At 45.4% G+C, this 20319-nt stretch overlaps 1 pseudogene across 1 annotated transcript in view; it reads right to left on the reverse strand.

Annotated features, from left to right (window-relative positions):
- Positions 1-12806: 12806 nt before the first annotated feature.
- Positions 12807-20319, reverse strand: part of LOC110522554 (transmembrane protein 121 pseudogene) — a 77566-nt pseudogene continuing 70053 nt past the window's right edge. The window contains exon 2 of the transcript XR_016495476.1: positions 12807-19304. The product of XR_016495476.1 is annotated as a transmembrane protein 121 pseudogene (transcript). The remainder of the gene's footprint in view (positions 19305-20319) is intronic.

Below are 20319 nucleotides of genomic sequence, written 5' to 3' on the forward strand. Positions count from 1 at the left end.
TTCCGTTTAGCCACGAGCATTAGTGAGGTCGGGCACTGATGTTGGGTGATTAGGTCTGGCTCACAGTCTGCGTTCCAAAGGTGTTCGATGGGGTTGAAGTCAGGGCTCTGTGCAGGCCAGTCAAGTTCTTCCACACAGATCTCGACAAACCATGTCTGTATGGACCTCACTTTGTGCACAGGGTTATTGTCATGCTGAAACAGGAAAGGGCCTTCCCCAAACTGTTGCCACAAAGTTTGAAGCACAAAATCGTCTAGAATGTAATTTTATGCTGTAGCGTTAAGATTTCCCTTGACTGGAACTAAGGGGCCCGAACCATGAAAAACAGCCCCAGACCATTATTCCTCCTCCAAACTTTACAGTTGGCACTATGCATTTGGACAGGTAGCGTTCTCCTGGCATCCGCCAAACTCACATTTGTGATTTTAGGCTTGTTTGCGGCTGCTCAGCCATAGAAACCCATTTCCCAAAGCTGTTTGGAACTCTGTAGTGAGTGCAACCGAGGACAGGCAGTCCCGTTCTGTGAGCTTGTACGGCCTACCACTTTGTAGCTGAGCCGTTGTTGCTCCGAGGCGTTTCCACTTCACAATAACAGAAATTACAGTTGACCAGGGCAGCTCTAGCAGGGCAGACATTTGTAGAAACTAGTATTTGATCGCAGCATACTAAATACATATCAGCAGTCAAACCGTTTCAGAATTTTCATGTGAACTGCTACAGTACTTGGGTTCACCCAGCGAAGAGGTTTACAGTCCTGCCCAGAAGGAAGCACTCGAGGCATAGTAATTTCAGACCTAGTGGTCTGCTGGTGTCTAACTGAAAACAGTCATGTCCAGGAGGAAGCACTCGAGGAATTTCTGTCCAGAAATGAAGCGTGACCATCATGTAAGAGCTGCTTGACCATCACTGCCTTCCATTTTCCCATAACTTAACTACACTGCTCAAAAGAATAAAGGGAACACTAAAATAACACATCCTAGATCTGAATGAATGAAATATTCTTAATAAATACTTTTTTCTTTACATAGTTGAAAGTGCTGACAACAAAATCACACAATTATCAATGGAAATCAAATGTGTCAACCCATGGAGGTCTGGATTTGGAATCCCACTCAAAATTAAAGTGGAAAACCACACAACAGGCTGATCCAACTTTGATGTAATGTCCTTAAAAGTCCAAATGAGGCTCAGTGTGTGTGGCCTCCACGTGGCTGTATGACCTCCCTACAACACCTGGGCATGCTCCTGATGAGGCAGATGGTCTCCTGAGGGATCTCCTCCCAGTACTGGACTAAAGCATCAGCCAACTCCTGGACAGTCTGTGGTGGATGGAGCGAGACATGATGTCCCAGATGTGCTCAATTGGATTCAGTTCTGGGGAACGGGCGGGCCAGTCCATAGCATCAATGCCTTCCTCTTGCAGGAACTGCTGACACACTCCAGCCACATGAGGTCTAGCATTGTCTTGCATTAGGAGGAACCCAGTGCCAACCGCACCAGCATATGGTCTCACAAGGGGTCTCACATTAGGGTCGGTACCTAATGGCAATCAGGCTACCTCTGGCGAGCACATGGAGGGCTGTGCGGCCCCCCAAAGAAATGCCACCCCACACCATGACTGACCCACCGCCAAACCGGTCATGCTGGAGGATGTTGCAGGCAGCAGAACGTTCTCCACGGCGTCTCCCGACTCTGTCATGTCTGTCACATGTGCTCAGTGTGAACCTGCTTTCATCTGTGAAGAGCACAGGGCGCCAGTGGCAAATTTGCCAATCTTGGTGTTCTCTGGCAAATGCCAAACGTCCTGCACGGTGTTGGACTGTAAGCACAACCCCCACCTGTGGACGTCAGGCCCTCATACCACCCTCATGGAGTCTGTTTCTGACCGTTTGAGCAGACACATGCACATTTGTGGCCGGCTGGAGGTAATTTTGCAGGGCTCTGGCAGTGCTCCTCCTGCTCCTCCTTGCACAAAGGCGGAGGTAGCGGTCCTGCTGCTGTGTTGTTGCCCTCCTACGGCCGCCTCCACGTCTCCTGATGTACTGGCCTGTCTCCTGGAGTGCCTCTATGCTCTGGACACTACGCTGACAGACACAGCAAACCTTCTTGCCACAGCTCGCATTGATGTGCCATCCTGGATGAGCTGCACTACCTGAGCCACTTGTGTGGGTTGTAGACTCTGTTTCATGCTACCACTAGAGTGAAAGCACCGCCAGCATTCAAAAGTGACCAAAACATCAGCCAGGAAGCATAGGAACTGAGAAGTGGTCTGTGGTTATCACCTGCAGAACCACTCCTTTATTGGGGGTGTCTTGCTAATTGCCTATAATTTCCACCTGTTGTCTATTCCATTTGCACAACATTATGTGAAATTTATTGTCAATCAGTGTTGCTTCCTAAGTGGACAGTTTGATTTCACAGAAGTGTGATTGACTTTGAGTTACATTGTGTTGTTTAAGTGTTCCCTTCATTTTTTTGAGCAGTATACTTCAATTGATTTACACTAACCTAATGGAAACTTTTTTAGTTTTGGCAGACTATTTGTTTCACTTAAAGGGATAGTTATCCTGAATTACAAAAGGACAGACTGCTTAAAGGGTAAGGAAACTAGTATATCATTTTGTAATATGGTTGGACTATCCCTTTAAGTGAAACTCTAATGCCAAAGCATAGCTCCGTTTCCATTCCAACTGCCTTTCCATTTTAATATTAACTTTGTTAAATCTAATATTTTTCTCCAAGATGGGTGACCATCTCTTGTTCCATCCACGCGCATCACGTCAGGGATCTGACTATCTGGATCTTGCAGCATGTATGGCCCAATGTAGCCAGTGATGTGTCTTCCTCTAACGAGACATCCTCTTGGCTAGTATTTTACTGTTAACAAGCTTTTCTCCCTCTCCCTCTCTCTCTTCTGGTCCCCTCTTCTCTCTACCGTGATCTTGTGCTCTGAAGATCCTCTTCTTCTCAATGGCCCCTAACAAGCGTTCCGTTTGGACTGCTTTATCTCATGAATATCTCTCTCTGCTCTCGCTCTCTCCTATTTGTCTCCCGTCTAAATCCTGAGAGAATGGCCTAGACTGTTTAGAAGTTTGGCCTATATAGATCTAGCAATCCAACTGCGCTTCTGGAGAAAAATGTTGTTCTTCCAGCCAGCTCTGTGGTAGTATTTTGGGGACATTTTGTTTTTGTTTGTTCTCTGTTATTTTTGACATGGTCCTGCTGTTTCTACAAATTGCTCTGCTCAAAGTGATGGATGGTGGGCATACTGGGCTGCTGTTGCCTGTTGTAGTGTACTATGTACAAAAAGTTAATGTCAACATTACCTAATTACTTGGTTTTACCTTGTAAAATGATGTCACCAAGATAAAGGGAAGGTGTCACATAACCTCCAGGTATCTGTTTAACAAAATTAAATATACATAAATATATTTAGAAAACAAAAACGTTTTTATTCTCAAAGCATATCTTTTGAATCTTTCCTCAATCCTGATGTTTCTTTTTTAAAGGACACCTTGTGTTAAATATATTTCTGGTTTTCTATAAATCTGAAGCTCTATACAGATTCGTACGGAACAGATTGTAAATGCCAAACCAAAAAAGGATTTTACAGAACAGACTTTGAACTATTATTTTCTGACATTCAAGTAAAGTGTTCCTCCAATATCTTACTGAGTATTCTGAAAAGTAGTCTTTCTGGCTAGTGTTGGGCCAGTAACTGAAAGGTCACTGGATCGAATCCCTGAGCTGAGTAAGTAAGAAATGTTGATGAGCCCTTGAGCAAGGCACTCAACAATAATTGCTCCTTTAAGTCGCTCTGGATAAGAGTGTCTGCTAAATAACTCAAATGGAAATGTCCCTCGACTACCTCGAAAAAAAGTGTATCTGGGTCTGAATTTGCCTGATGACTCGTACTGAATTTAATTCCCCTGCTCTATCCATTGGTACATATATAATCAGACTGACATTCTAGAAGTCCTTTCTCCTGATCCATTCAGTCAGATTGGCGTCCTAGAAGTCCTTTCTCCTGATCCATTCAGTCAGACTGGCGTCCTAGAAGTCCTTTCTCCTGATCCATTCAGTCTGGCGTCCTAGAAGTCCTTTCTCCTGATCCATTCAGTCAGACTGGCGTCCTAGAAGTCCTTTCTCCTGATCCATTCAGTCAGACTGCCATCCTAGAAGTCCTTTCTCCTGATCCATTCAGTCAGACTGCCATTCTAGAAGTATTTTCTGCTGATCCATTCAGTCAGACTGCCATTCTAGAAGTCTTTTCTGCTGATCCATTCAGTCAGACTGCCATTCTAGAAGTCCCTTCTGCTGATCCATTCAGTCAGACTGCCATTCTAGAAGTCTTTTCTGCTGATCCATTCAGTCAGACTGCCATTCTAGAAGTATTTTCTGCTGATCCATTCAGTCAGACTGCCATTCTAGAAGTCCTTTCTCCTGATCCATTCAGTCAGACTGCCATTCTAGAAGTCCTTTCTCCTGATCCATTCAGTCAGACTGCCATTCTAGAAGTATTTTCTGCTTATCCATTCAGTCAGACTGGCGTCCTAGAAGTCCTTTCTCCTGATCCATTCAGTCAGACTGGCGTCCTAGAAGTCCTTTCTCCTGATCCATTCAGTCAGACTGGCGTCCTAGAAGTCCTTTCTCCTCATCCATTCAGTCAGACTGGCGTCCTAGAAGTCCTTTCTCCTGATCCATTCAGTCAGACTGGCGTCCTAGAAGTCCTTTCTCCTGATCCATTCAGTCAGACTGGCGTCCTAGAAGTCCTTTCTCCTGATCCATTCAGTCAGACTGGCGTCCTAGAAGTCCTTTCTCCTGATCCATTCAGTCAGACTGGCGTCCTAGAAGTCCTTTCTGCTGACGTCAAAGTGAGGAGCGTTGTACAAAACAAGTCATTAGCGAATGGATTGTCTCCAACCAATCGAGAGCATCAAAGCTAATTACTATTTCCGAAACGCCGCTTTACCCAGGTGTGTCCTGGCTCTGGCCACACCCAAAGTTTTCTGTGACCAATCAGAATGGCTTGAATATGTTCACGTTCGAGATGTAGGTGAGAGGTGATCAAATTCAGGTTGTGTTCCCCTGCTCAGACGTTTCTGACACATGACAGATCTTACAGTGCCTGAATATATATTTTACATATCAGCTAACAACATACAGTATGTTATAGCAATCTTGTGCCTGACTGCACAGTTCATGACGTGGCAGCAACCATTGGTTAATGCAATGCAAAATCTGAGCAACCATTGGTTGATGCAATCAGGGGAACCCGAACCCAGATTCATCGTGGAGAAGAAACGTTAGAGTGGGCGTGGCGTTTGGCCGGAGTGATGTGTCTGGGTAGCCAGACAAGGTCTGAATACTGTTTCATTTAATGTGTCTTCTAAAACTCTCTGTGAACCTTGCATTTAGATTACATTGAAAAGCAATTGCAAAAAAATTGGAGGTCAGTGATTGTCACCCATTCTGAAAAGCAGATTTATTAAAGATAGATTTCCAGAGACACGCACCATCATATTAATTCTTATTTGTGTTTATGACATTCCTATTTTAGCATTTAGATTTGACATGCATGGAGAAATGACCATGTCTCTGAATTAATAGACTTTCAGAGACTGCAATGTGACTTTCCAGGGTCGTTTAAATTAGGGCATGGGAACAGAAACCGTTTTATTAAGTTTTGCAACAAAAAACATGGTCCATGGTTCATTGTGCTGTGCATAGTCTCCACCCCGGTCACTCCCTAGTGGTTTTGACTAGATAAATTGTATTCTATGTAAAAATTGACTTTTTGTAGCAGGTTAGGATAGTTAGGTTAAGGTTAGGGAAAGGGTTAGGGCTAGCTATAATGCAAAAGTTATAAACTTTTGATGTCTTTGGACTATTTCCGTCTTGGATTATTACACAGACTATATTAGTTAATCACTCTGTCCTTTAAAGGACTGAGACGTTATTGCTCTACGTTAAAGGAAGGAGACGTTATTGCTCAACGTTAAAGGATGGAGACGTTATTGCTCTACGTTAAAGGACGGAGACGTTATTGCTCTACGTTAAAGGAAGGAGACGTTATTGCTCAACGTTAAAGGATGGAGACGTTATTGCTCTACGTTAAATGACTGAGACGTTATTGCTCAATGTTAAAGGAAGGAGACGTTATTGCTCTACGTTAAAGGACTGAGACGTTATTGCTCTACGTTAAAGGACGGAGACGTTATTGCTCAACGTTAAAGAACGGAGACGTTATTGCTCTACGTTAAAGGACTGAGACGTTATTGCTCTACGTTAAAGGACTGAGACGTTATTGCTCTACGTTAAAGGACTGAGACGTTATTGCTCTACGTTAAAGGACGGGGACGTTATTGCTCTACGTTAAAGGAAGGAGACGTTATTGCTCTACGTTAAAGGACGGAGACGTTATTGCTCTACGTTAAAGGACGGAGACGTTATTGCTCTACGTTAAAGGACTGAGACGTTATTGCTCTACGTTAAAGGACTGAGACGTTATTGCTCTACGTTAAAGGCCTGAGACGTTATTGCTCTACGTTAAAGGAAGGAGACGTTATTGCTCTATGTTAAAGGACGGAGACGTTATTGCTCTACGTTAAAGGAAGGAGACGTTATTGCTCTACGTTAAAGGACGGAGACGTTATTGCTCTACGTTAAAGGACGGAGACGTTATTGCTCTACGTTAAAGGACTGAGACGTTATTGCTCTACGTTAAAGGACGGAGACGTTATTGCTCTACGTTAAAGGAAGGAGACGTTATTGCTCTACGTTAAAGGACTGAGACGTTATTGCTCTACGTTAAAGGACGGAGACGCGTTATTGCTCTACGTTAAAGGAAGGAGACGTTATTGCTCTACGTCAAAGGACTGAGACGTTATTGCTCTACGTTAAAGGACGGAGACGTTATTGCTCTACGTTAAAGGACGGAGACGTTATTGCTCCACGTTAAAGGACTGAGACGTTATTGCTCAACGTTAAAGGACGGAGACGTTATTGCTCTACGTTAAAGGACGGAGAAGTTATTTTGCATTTCCATCTGTGTTTCAGAGAGTACGCCTTTTGTAGTTGAGTTAGGAGGATTCCAGTTTGATACTGCATGACATCTGATTCATTTGTGATTATATATGTGTTTTATATGACGTTCGTTCCCTCCCATGTTTTTGTAAGGTTTAGTCCTGACTGACCATTATAAAACAAATCAGCCTTTCTTGTTGGCTAGTCCTTGTAGTCCCTGTTTCAGTCCATTTTCTTCCTTTTGGTGACTAATGAACACAACCCATATCTAGACAGTTATTTGGTCAGGAAAGCTTTACAATGAGCTGTAGAGGTGAGGATTGATGAGTCTCACTGCTATAGGACCACAGCACTCCACCAAGTCACTGGGTATGGAGTTGGGAAACAAGAAAAAAAACTCATCTTAAACCATGAATCCCAGCGGGTAGATGGGATGTCCGGGCAGGATGCTTTTAGCACGCTTCGGGTTTGTTCGGTTTAATAGGGCCACACACCTCAGTCATGAGTAATGACCAAGCACACAGACGCATAAGTGTTGGTCAGGGTCCAAGACATACATTTGCTGCTGAAATATAGATTAATGAATTGTGTGCTCAGAGCATTGTGTCTTCGACTCTGTCTTAGAGAGAGAGAAATGGTAAGGAAAAAACTGAATTTGGGAGCGAGAGGCCTAAATGGATGGCATAGGTCTCAATGGATATTTTGGCACTGTCATGATATGATCCATAATTTAGACAAAGTGTTTTACTGCTTTAGAGAGAGACCTGTTAACACTGTTATATTAGCTTCATATTGTAATGCCGAGACCTGTTACTGGGTTGTGTCTAGTGTTGAGAATCCAATGGGTCGTCCCTAGTCGACTACTGGTCACAGTGCAGCCAACGTGTAGGCCTGCAACAGACCCAACGCTCTGTCTAACCGTTAATTATCCTTGTTCAAACTCTGCTTTCACACCACCCAAAATAGTTTTACAAATACAAAAGATACACCATTTTAACACAGATTCCCACTGAGGCGTTTTGTGTTGCACATTTACCTGAACGAGGCTATGACACTTCCTGAACTAAAATGTTGTTACACCACAAAAAACCTCTGTAGAGATCTGTAGTAAAACGGTGCACAGTAAGTGTGTCTTTTGTATTTGTAAAGTCATTTTGGGATAATAACGAAGTCGTGTTCAAGCCCTACGGGCCCTGGTCAAATGTAGTGCACAAAGACGGGAATAGGGTGCCATTTGGGATGATCATCTCGCACTCTCTCGTTGTTGACGAGGCCTCTAGTGGCGAAGGTGTGAATGACATGTACCCACCAAAGGCAGCGCTCCAGTACCTGTATGTTCATATAGATGGGACTCTTGCTCACGTTGGGAAGTGGTATTAGCGTGGCTAACTAGCGTGGCTAACTAGCGTGGCTAACTAGCGTGGCTAACTAGCGTGGCTAACTAAGTGATTTAAAGGTTTGGAGCGTAGTAGAGTAGAGGATGCTCACGTTGGGAAGTGGTATTAGCGTGGCTAACTAGCGTGGCTAACTAGCGTGGCTAACTAAGTGATTTAAAGGTTTGGAGCGTAGTAGAGTAGAGGATGCTCACGTTGGGAAGTGGTATTGTGCTCAGGGTAGAGCAGAGGATGGAGCAGCCGGTTGGAGATCAGAGAAGCCGTCAAGTCAGCAGGTTGGTCAACACCCACAACACCCGCACTTGCTCACTCTCCTGAGGCACCTCTATGCATGCCGTGCTGAATTAATGTTGTCGAAATTGAATATTTCACAAAAGTTAGAGATGCTAAATAAATCACAGGTAGGTGGAGAGAGGAAAGCACTTTCACGACCCTATTACGTATGGAGGGAGCACAATTAACTTCCTGATGCACAAGCTCTGGTTGATTTATGAATGTGTCTGGCGCTGAGAAGGGGTCTCGCTAAGGTGAGCTCCTGCTGAGGCGGCTACAGGTAATTTATTCCCTTTCCCAAGTTTGCCATTTACTTCCTCTCTCCTTTATCCACTGGGCTGGCAAGATTTATTCAAACAAAAGTGTTCATCTAACACCGTGGTGTCTTATCGGGACAGCTGGGTCGTGAGATAGAGACCTACCGAGAGCAAGGCTTAGATGTAACAAACCCATATTTATGCCATCTAGTAAGGCCAGTGATCTTGACAATGGTAGTCTGGCATGTTTCCTCTCTAATCCTAAAGCTAAAGTCTACATTTGAAAGGCCACTGCTAAAAAGAGAATTGGCATTCTTCCAATTGCTGTTATTTGGTTCTCTCTCTTGCTCTCTCTGTCATATCTCTCTCTCTCTCTCTCTCTCTCTCTCTCTCTCTCTCTCTCTCTCTCTCTCTCTCTGTGTCATATCTCTCTCTCTCTGTCATATCCCTCTCTCTCATATCTCTCTCTCTCATATCTCTCTCTCTCTTGCTCTCTCTGTCATATCTCTCTCTCTCTGTCATCTCTCTCTCTCTCTCTCTCTCTCTCTCTCTGTCATATCTCTCTGTCGTATCTCTCGCCCTCTCTCTCATCTCTCTCTCTCTCTCTCTCTCATATCTCTCTCTCTCTCTTACACTGCACAAAAAATAAAGGGAACACTAAAATAACACATCCTAGATCTGAATGAATGAAATATTCTTATTAAATACTTTTGTATTTACATAGTTGAATGTGCTGACAACAAAATCACACAAAAATTATCAATGGAAATCTAATTTATCAACCCATGGAGGTCTGGATTTGGAGTCACACTCAAAATTAAAGTGGAAAACCACACTACAGGCTGATCCAACTTTGATGTAATGTCCTTAAAACAAGTCAAAATGAGGCTCAGTAGTGTGTGTGGCCTCCACGTGCTTGTAATACCTCCCTACAACGCCTGGGCATGCACCTGATGAGGCGGCGGATGGTCTCCTGAGGGATCTCCTTCCAGACCTGGACTAAAGCATCCGCCAACTCCTGGACAGTCTGTGGTGGATGGAGCGAGACATTATGTCCCAGATGTGCTCAATTGGATTCAGGTCTGGGGAACGGGCGGGCCAGTTCATAGCATCAATGCCTTCCTCTTGCAGGAACTGCTGACACACTCCAGCCACATGAGGTCTAGCATTGTCTTGCATTAGGAGGAACCCAGTGCCAACCGCACCAGCATATGGTCTCACAAGGGGTCTGAGGATCTCATCTCGGTACCTAATGGCAGTCAGGCTACCTCTTGCGAGCACATGGAGGGCTGTGCGGCCCCCCAAAGAAATGCCACCCCACACCATGACTGACCCACCGCCAAACCGGTCATGCTGGAGGATGTTGCAGGCAGCAGAACGTTCTCCACGGCGTCTCCAGACTCTGTCACGTCTGTCACATGTGCTCAGTGTGAACCTGCTTTCATCTATGAAGAGTACAGGGCGCCAGTGGCGAATTTGCCAATCTTGGTGTTCTCTGGCAAATGCCAAACGTCCTGCACGGTGTTGGGCTGTAAGCTCAACCCCCACCTGTGGACGTCAGGCCCTCATACCACCCTCATGGAGTCTGTTTCTGACCGTTTGAGCAGACACATGCACATTTGTGGCCGGCTGGAGGTCATTTTGCAGGGCTCTGGCAGTGCTCCTCCTGCTCCTCCTTGCACAAAGGCGGAGGTAGGGTGTCTTGCTAATTGCCTATAATTTCCACCTTTTGTCTATTCCATTTGCACAACAGCATGTGAAATGTATTGTCAATCAGTGTTGCATCCTAAGTGAACAGTTTGATTTCACAGAAGTGTGATTGACTTGGAGTTACATTGTGTTGTTTAAGTGTTCCCTTTATTTTTTTGAGCAGTGTATATGTCAATTCAATTTAAGAGGCTTTATTGGCATGGAAAACATGTTAACATTGTCAAAGCAAGTGAGGTAGATAATATACAAAAGTGAAATAAAAATGAACAGTAAACATTACAAATGTCATATTGTGTATATATATATACAGTGTTGTAACAATGTACAAATGTTTAAAGTACACAAGGGAAAATACATAAGCATAAATATGGGTTGTATTTACAATGGTGTTTGTTCTTCACTGGTTGCCCTTTTCGTGTGGCAACAGGTCACAAATCTTGCTGCTGTGATGGCACACTGTGGTATTTCACCCAGTATATATGGGATTTTATCAAAATTGGGTTTGTTTTCGAATTCTTTGTGGATCTGTGTAATCTGAGGGAATTATGTGTCTCTAATGGTATGGTCAGACATTGGAAATGAGGTTAGGAAGTGCAGCTCAGTTTCCATCTCATTTTGTGGGCAGTGAGCACATAGCCTGTCTTCTCTTGAGAGCCATGTCTGCCTACGGCGGCCTTTCTCAATAGCAAAGCTATGCTCACTGAGTCTGTACATAGTCAAAGCTTTCCTTAAGTTTGGGTCAGTCACAGTGGTCAGGTATTCTGCCGCTGTGTACTCTCTGTTTAGGGCCAAATAGCATTCTAGTTTGCTCTGTTTTTTGTTAATTCTTTCCAATGTGTCAAGTAATTATCTTTTTGTTTTCTCATGATTTGATTGGGTCTAATTGTGCAGCTGTCCTGGGGCTCTGTGGGGTGTGTTTGTGTTTGTGATCAGAGCCCCAGGACCAGCTTGCTTAGGGGACTCTTCTCCAGGTTCATCTCTCTGTAGGTGATGGCTTTGTTGTGGAAGGTTTGGGAATCGCTTCCTTTTAGGTGGTTATAGAATTTAACGTCTCTTTTCTGGATTTTGATAATTAGTCGGCCTAATTCTGCTCTGCATGCATTATTTGGTGTTCTACGTTGTACACGGAGGATATATTTGCAGAATTCTGCATGCAGAGTCTCAATTTGGTGTTTCTCCCATTTTGTGAAATCTTGGTTGGTGAGCGGACCCCAGGCCTCACAACCATAAAGGGCAATGGGCTCTATGACTGATTCAAGTATTTTTAGCCAGATCCTAATTGGTATGTTGAATTTTATGTTCCTTTTGATAGAATGCCCTTCTTGCCTTGTCTCTCAGATCGTTCACAGCTTTGTGGAAGTTACCTGTGGCGCTGATGTTTCTCATAACTCTCATCTCTCTCTCTCTCTCATATCTCTCACTCTCTCATATCTCTCTCACTCTCTCATATCTCTCTCTCTCTCTCATATCTCTCTCTCTCATATCTCTCTCTCTCATATCTCCCTCTTCTCTTCTCTCTCTCGCTCACTCTCGGTCTTGCTCTCTCACATTCTCTCCTCCCATCTGTCTCTATTTCTCTCTCTCTCTGTGTTTTATTATGGTAGGTTAAAGATTACTGTCACCTTCAGACCAGTCAGTTGATGTTGATGGTGCCACTGAAACACACTGGAGAATCATCAGAATGCTGGTACCTGTGGTTGATCTTTGCATGGGTCATTCTGGGTACACAATGGTACATTGTTCACGTGGCTGAACTTTTCTTCTCTCTCCATAATGCCAGGGTTGGCCAATGAAACACTGTTTCCATGGCAACCGCAAATAGCCCACCAACCACCATGGAAGTGTTCAGACAAGAGAAAATAAAAAAAAGGTGTCTTTGGAAAAAAGTGGATTCAAGTGAGTTGGTCTGCAAAAAAATGTAAATCCATTTTCTTTAGAAAGAGAGAAATGAGAGGGAAGCCATTTTGTTGTAGACGGAAGTACAATCTGCTCAGAATGGATAAATATTCTGTCAACCTTTTGAACTTGGGTTTTTTAAAGTTCCATTCATCTTCCGTATAATGCTGAGTCCTACAACAAGACAAGTCTCTGTCATGTAGCCTCCCAATCAGAGATTGGGGAGGTAAGAGTAAGACAAAGCGCTCACATTCTTTGAATACTTTTATTAAAACATACACATTTAATAAATAATGTACATGTAGTAATTACCGATAATAATAATAATACTTTAATACTCACTTCATCAATTAAGTAGAAATAGTTTTCAGTTTTCAGGTTGGATTGTACATTTCTATTTGAACGTTTGTCAATGAGGCTGTCTGCACTCTGCATTCTTTGACTTCAAGGCTTTACTTGTGGAGGAAAGTACAGGAAGGTTTCTTTCACACCCACTGATTACTATTATTATTATTACGAATCCTGCTACCAGTCACCTTTTTCCTAAACCCCACCTACATGTACAAATCTACCTCAAATACTTCAGTATCCTGCACATTGTACATTTGGTATTGGCACTGACCCTGTATAGAGCTTCCTTTCTTATTTCCCATGTTTTATTTATATAATAATTATTATTATTATCATTTGTTAAAAAAAAAATGTTTTTAGTTATAATATTTTGATATTGATTACAGCGCTGCTGGGTACATTTGGAAGTGAAGCATTTCACTGTACTTGTGCATGTGACAAGACTTGAACTTGAAATACAGTTTCACACGAGCACCCCTCTGCCCCCTCACACGTGCACACACACACACACACACACACAGTGCCTTGCAAAAGTATTCGGCCCCCTTGAACTTTGCGACCTTTTGCCACATTTCAGGCTTCAAACATAAAGATATAAAACTGTATTTTTTTGTGAAGAATCAACAACAAGTGGGACACAATCATGAAGTGGAACAACATTTATTGGATATTTCAAACTTTTTTAACAAATCAAAAACTGAAAAATTGGGCGTACAAAATTATTCAGCCCCCTTAAGTTAATACTTTGTAGCGCCACCTTTTGCTGCGATTACAGCTGTAAGTCGCTTGGGGTATGTCTCTATCAGTTTTGCACACCAAGAGACTGACATTTTTTCCCATTCCTCCTTGCAAAACAGCTTGAGCTCAGTGAGGTTGGATGGAGAGCATTTGTGAACAGCAGTTTTCAGTTCTTTCCACAGATTCTCGATTGGATTCAGGTCTGGACTTTGACTTGGCCATTCTAACACCTGGATATGTTTATTTTTGAATCATTCCATTGTAGATTTTGCTTTATGTTTTGGATCATTGTCTTGTTGGAAGACAAATCTCCGTCCAGTCTCAGGTCTTTTGCAGACTCCATCAGGTTTTCTTCCAGAATGGTCCTGTATTTGGCTCCATCCATCTTCCCATCAGTTTTAACCATCTTCCCTGTCCCTGCTGAAGAAAAGCAGGCCCAAACCATGATGCTGCCACCACCAAGTTTGACAGTGGGGATGATGTGTTCAGGGTGATGAGCTGTGTTGCTTTTACGCCAAACATAACGTTTTGCATTGTTGCCAAAAAGTTCAATTTTGGTTTCATCTGACCAGAGCACCTTCTTCCACATGTTTGGTGTGTCTCCCAGGTGGCTTGTGGCAAACTTTAAACTACACTTTTTATGGATATCTTTAAGAAATGACTTTCTTCTTGCCACTCTTCCATAAAGGCCAGATTTGTGCAATATACAACTGATTGTTGTCCTATGGACAGAGTCTCCCACCTCAGCTGTAGATCTCTGCAGTTCATCCAGAGTGATCATGGGCCTCTTGGCTGCATCTCTGATCAGTCTTCTCCTTGTATGAGCTGAAAGTTTAGAGGGACGGCTAGGTCTTGGTAGATTTGCAGTGGTCTGATACTCCTTCCATTTCAATATTATCGCTTGCACAGTGCTCCTTGGGATGTTTAAAGCTTGGGAAATCTTTTTGTATCCAAATCCGGCTTTAAACTTCTTCACAACAGTATCTCGGACCTGCCTGGTGTGTTCCTTGTTCTTCATGATGCTCTCTGCGCTTTTAACGGACCTCTGAGACTATCACAGTGCAGGTGCATTTATACGGAGACTTGATTACACACAGGTGGATTGTATTTATCATCATTAGTCATTTAGGTCAACATTGGATCATTCAGAGATCCTCACTGAACTTCTGGAGAGAGTTTGCTGAACTGAAAGTAAAGGGGCTGAATAATTTTGCACGCCCAATTTTTCAGTTTTTGAAATGTTAAAAAAGTTTGAAATATCCAATAAATGTTGTTCCACTTCATGATTGTGTCCCACTTGTTGTTGAGTCTTCACAAAAAAAGACAGTTTTATATCTTTATGTTTGAAGCCTGAAATATGGCAAAAGGTAGCAAAGTTCAAGGGGGCCGAATACTTTCGCAAGGCACTGTCCACACACACACACACACACACACACACACACACACACACGCAGAATCACACACACGGTTGGCTGCCTCAAATAGAGTGTATAGTGCTGAGCTCTGGTGCTTTTAGCATACATTTGGTCATAAAGCGTCACACTGACCGAGGCAGCAGACCATTTGGTCGTACAACGTCACACTGACCGAGGCAGCAGACCAGTTGGTCGTAAAATGTCACACTGACCGAGGCAGCAGACCATTTGGTCGTACAACGTCACACTGACCGAGGCAGCAGACCAGTTGGTCGTAAAATGTCACACTGACCGAGGCAGCAGACCATTTGGTCGTACAACGTCACACTGACCGAGGCAGCAGACCATTTGGTCGTAAAACGTCACACTGACCGAGGCAGCAGACCATTTGGTCGTACAACGTCACACTGTCCCGAGGCAGCAGACCATTTGGTCGTACAACGTCACACTGACCGAGGCAGCAGACCATTTGGTCATAAAGCGTCACACTGACCCGAGGCAGCAGACCATTTGGTCGTAAAGCATCACACTGACCGAGGCAGCAGACCATTTGGTTGTAAAGCATCACACTGACCCGAGGCAGCAGACCATTTGGTCGTAAAGCATCACACTGACCGAGGCAGCAGACCATTTGGTCGTAAAACGTCACACTGACCGAGGCAGCAGACCATTTGGTCGTACAACGTCACACTGACCGAGGCAGCAGACCATTTGGTCGTAAAGCTTCACACAGGCCGAGGCAGCAGACTTCAGTTAGCTCCTTTCTCAGCAGAATTAAAGCAGAGGCTGAATTTCAATCTTCTACTGCCACCCTTCTTATTGACCCTTTCTCCTTCCCTTCCTCTCCATCCTCTCTTTCACCACTTCAACTTAGTGTTTCTGTAGGGCGAGTGGTATACCTCCTTTTTTTAAGGACTACAAAGAAAAAAGCCACGCAACGGACAGTCGAAAGTGGTTTTAGAAAATCACAGATATTCAGAGAGGAACAAATTGTAAAATGCACTGTTACACAACATACATTACTCAGCTGCAGAATAAAACAGTTAATTTAAAAACAAATAAAACCACATCAGTTCGCTCCTGTCAGAATCAAGAAGGTGAATTTTTATCCTTGTCCAATAGACAGGCAGACAGAGGCTGAAAATATCCCTCTAGTTGTTATATCCTCTGTTGTTCAAGTGGGCTTGATAGGCAGGAGAATACCATCCTGTCATGAAACCCACATATCTCTTAATACCAAACTCTCAGAGACTGGATAGACAGAACGAGTCACTATGGTTAGTCACTGTAGTTAGTCACTGACGGCAGTGGTGGCGATGCTCCGCTGGTGTCCAGACAGTCCAGTGCTGGCGGTCATGTTTCCATGTGTCGCGCTGGCGAGGGTTCGTGGGGCAGATTTGTGGAGTTGGCCAGAGGCTGCGAGTGCGACGTGTGGGGTGTATGTCCGTGGCCCATAGAGTTCTGCTGCAGTTCCAACGCCATGGCGTTCTGTGGTTGAGGGAACTCCTTCACTTGACGCCGGTACTCCAGGAAGGTGGATGCCTTTGTGGCGATCGCCACCACGTTCTTGCCGACGAAGATGGTGGAAACTCTACTGTCCTGGAACAGCACCATGTTGACCCCGCGGATCAGGATAGTGACCACGTTGATGGTAATCAGGCTGAGGACAGGGTAGAGCATCATCTTCTGGAGCGACACGTGTTCTCCTTGCGTGGAGATCTCGCTGAGGGAGACGCAGGGAAGGGTGAGGAGGAGGACGTAGCAGTAGAAGAACATCAGCCCCTCGGCCCAGATGGGCAGGCCTGTCCGCTGAGGCTCCCACAGGTTGGCCTGGATGTCCAGAAGATCCAGAAGATCTAGAGCCACCCAGAAGATCCTCCCCCGCATGTCCTCCTTCTTCCTGAAGGTCCTCACATACTCCATGCTGTCCAGAGCCACTAGAACCAAGTAAAGCCCCGGGACACACACAGACAGTAGCAGAGTCAAGGCTTTCCGGGCCACCGTCTCCAGGGACTTCCTATCGGCCTTGCAGTTCTGGAAGATGAAGTAGAGCTTGATCTCCAGTACAAAGATGTAGAGGAACCAGAGAATCATTGCGTAGCCGCGGCGGGCCGTGCGCACCTCGGCGCCCACCCACACGGCCACGTAGCGCAGCACGATGAGGAAGCAGATGTCCCCGACCAGCACAATGATGCACACGCCAATCTTCCTGGGCCCCTGGTTCTGCTCCACCAGGTAGGCGTCCATGAAGGCCATACTGGTCATGATGACGATGGTGGTCAGGCACACGTGGCGTTTGTCAGGGGGCGGCAACACCATGGTGAGGAGCTGACCGCCCGCTGGCTCTCACCTCCAGTCCACGGCTTCCGAGTTTAGAAAAAGAACGGCTTCAGAAAAAGGGACATGGCCATGTCGTAAATGTCAAAGGGGGATGACGGTTATCCCTGTGGGATGCCAGTGAGTCATAGTCAGTCCTTTGAGAGTCAGTCCAGTGAGTGACAGTCCAGGAAGAGTCAGTCCAGGAAGAGTCAGTCCAGGGAGAGTCAGTTCTGTGAGAGTCAGTTCTGTGAGAGTCAGTCCAGGAAGAGTCAGTTCTGTGAGAGTCAGTCCAGGAAGAGTCAGTTCTGTGAGAGTCAGTCCAGGAAGAGTCAGTTCTGTGTGAGTCAGTCCAGTGAGAGACAGTCCAGGGAGAGACAGTCCAGGGAGAGTCAGTTCTGTGAGAGTCAGTCCAGGAAGAGTCAGTTCTGTGAGAGTCAGTCCAGGAAGAGTCAGTTCTGTGAGAGACAGTCCAGTGAGAGACAGTCCAGGGAGAGACAGTCCAGGGAGAGACAGTCCAGGAAGAGTCAGTTCTGTGAGAGTCAGTCCAGGAAGAGTCAGTTCTGTGAGAGTCAGTCCAGTGAGAGATAGTCCTGGAAGAGTCAGTTCTGCGAGAGTCAGTCCAGGAAGAGTCAGTTCTGTGAGAGTCAGTTCTGTGAGAGTCAGTCCAGTGATTAAAAACAGTGAAGTTAGGGGGGGTCAGTCTTTGCACGGCTGCTGTCAGGTGATTTTTCTCAAGCCATGCGAATTCAGGAATATCATCTCATCACTCAGTGCAGTTCCATTGATCCACCTCTGCTAGTAAAGCAGGCGCCTCTTAGGCTGACAATCCATGACTCATACTGGGATGCTAATCTACACACTCAGGGGGAGTGGAGGATACACAGAGGGGTGTGTAAAGGACACAATGGTGCAATGGGAGGTTATATGGGGCAGAGAAAAGCAATGTGTGTGACTCAGTCCCTCAGTGTGTGTGGCTCAGTCCCTCAGTGTGTGTGACTCAGTCCCTCAGTGTGTGTGACTCAGTCCCTCAGTGTGTGTGGCTCAGTCCCTCAGTGTGTGTGACTCAGTCCCTCAGTGTGTGTGACTCAGTCCCTCAGTGTGTGTGACTCAGTCCCTCAGTGTGTGTGACTCAGTCCCTCAGTGTGTGTGACTCAGTCCCTCAGTGTGTGTGGCTCAGTCCCTCAGTGTGTGTGACTCAGTCCCTCAGTGTGTGTGGCTCAGTCCCTCAGTGTGTGTGGCTCAGTCCCTCAGTGTGTGTGGCTCAGTCCCTCAGTGTGTGTGGCTCAGTCCCTCAGTGTGTGTGGCTCAGTCCCTCAGTGTGTGTGGCTCAGTCCCTCAGTGTGTGTGGCTCAGTCCCTCAGTGTGTGTGACTCAGTCCCTCAGAGTGTGTGGCCCATTCCCTCAGTGTGTGTGGCTCAGTCCCTCAGTGTGTGTGGCTCAGTCCCTCAGTGTGTGTGACTCAGTCCCTCAGTGTGTGTGACTCAGTCCCTCAGTGTGTGTGACTCAGTCCCTCAGTGTGTGTGGCTCAGTCCCTCAGTGTGTGTGACTCAGTCCCTCAGTGTGTGTGACTCAGTCCCACAGTGTGTGTGGCTCAGTCCCTCAGTGTGTGTGACTCAGTCCCTCAGTGAGTGTGGAGGCTGAGAGAGATTATTTTGTTCAGTGTGTGTTGGAGTCACTCTATGGTGTACAGTGTGTGTGACTTTGTCCAGTGGTGCAGTGTGTGTGTATTTGTGAATGTGAAAGTGAGAGAGGAGTCTGCAATGGCCAGATCCCCAGTAGCCATAAATCACAGAGACATGGAAGAGGGATCAGCGCCCCGTGGGGCCCTGCGTCCAACACCGGCTTCCCAAGGGGGAGGTTCTAACACTGGACCAGAGACCCAGCATCCTCTCTCCCCTCTGCCACGTGCTGGGCTTCGTCACGGCCTGGGGGAGAAAACAAGAGAGGGGAAGGGAGGGAGAGAGGGAGGGAGGGATACAGAAAGAGAACTGTCAGCATAACTGGACTTTATAACTCTGTGCTCATTGCCAAAGGCAGCAGGCAGTCCTCGTGCCAGGAGCCAGGCAATGTGTCAGTGTGGTTAAGCTGTAGTCTTGTCTCTTACACTTTAGGGAAGGAGGAATACGTTGCACCACTCAGGACCGTTTTAAACCGTCTGTCATCCCTATCTCACTGTGTAATGGGGAGTAGCAGAAGACTTGGTCCATGTTAACCTAGCATGCCAGTAAAAGATGGTGGCTCGTACTAGAATAACTTCAACTGTTTGGACGTTTTCCTCATTTACTCCAACAGTACATTCACTCCTATATCAGACAGTCTATCTACTGTATGTCCAATAATGTCTCCACAGGTGGGAGACAACATCTATTCTCAATAAAAACGGAAGTCTCAACATCAGTCAATAAAGATGGAGCATCTACCCGTCCTACAGAGAACGTTAGTTCTCTTACAGCAGACGCCATCGATTAGGTGTCAGGTTTCCTCTCTGACTCTTGAATGATGTTTCAAGGTGCGTGAGGTTTGACCTGCTGAGTCTTCATGTTGACGTGCATGTTGAGCGCTATGACAGGTGAGTTCACGGGCGCACTCCTCAAGCTTCTGCTCCGACATTTACTGCACTTTGTTAAATATAATGGATGCTGGGTGTGAAACGGTGCCCGCAGGCTCCAGCCACACGTCACTCGCTCGCGTCATCCATAAATAACACGTTTCACACCCTATGTATACATATTAGCACGGAGAAGGAACAAAACAGAGGGGAAGTGAAAGGAGTTAAATGAGCAGAAATGTCACCTTCAATTGTAATTTGAGCATCAGTCATCACAATGTCAAGTTCTCACATTCGACAGCCATGAGGGCTAACTTTCTGCCGTACATCCTGTCATAGTAGGTTGGCCTATCTGTCACTATAGACAGTCGTTGGGATCAGTCGTAAAGAGA

This window comes from Oncorhynchus mykiss, chromosome 4 (assembly GCF_057628025.1).
Source record: "Oncorhynchus mykiss isolate SJ-2025 chromosome 4, ASM5762802v1, whole genome shotgun sequence".
NCBI classification, from domain to species: Eukaryota; Metazoa; Chordata; class Actinopteri; order Salmoniformes; family Salmonidae; genus Oncorhynchus; species Oncorhynchus mykiss.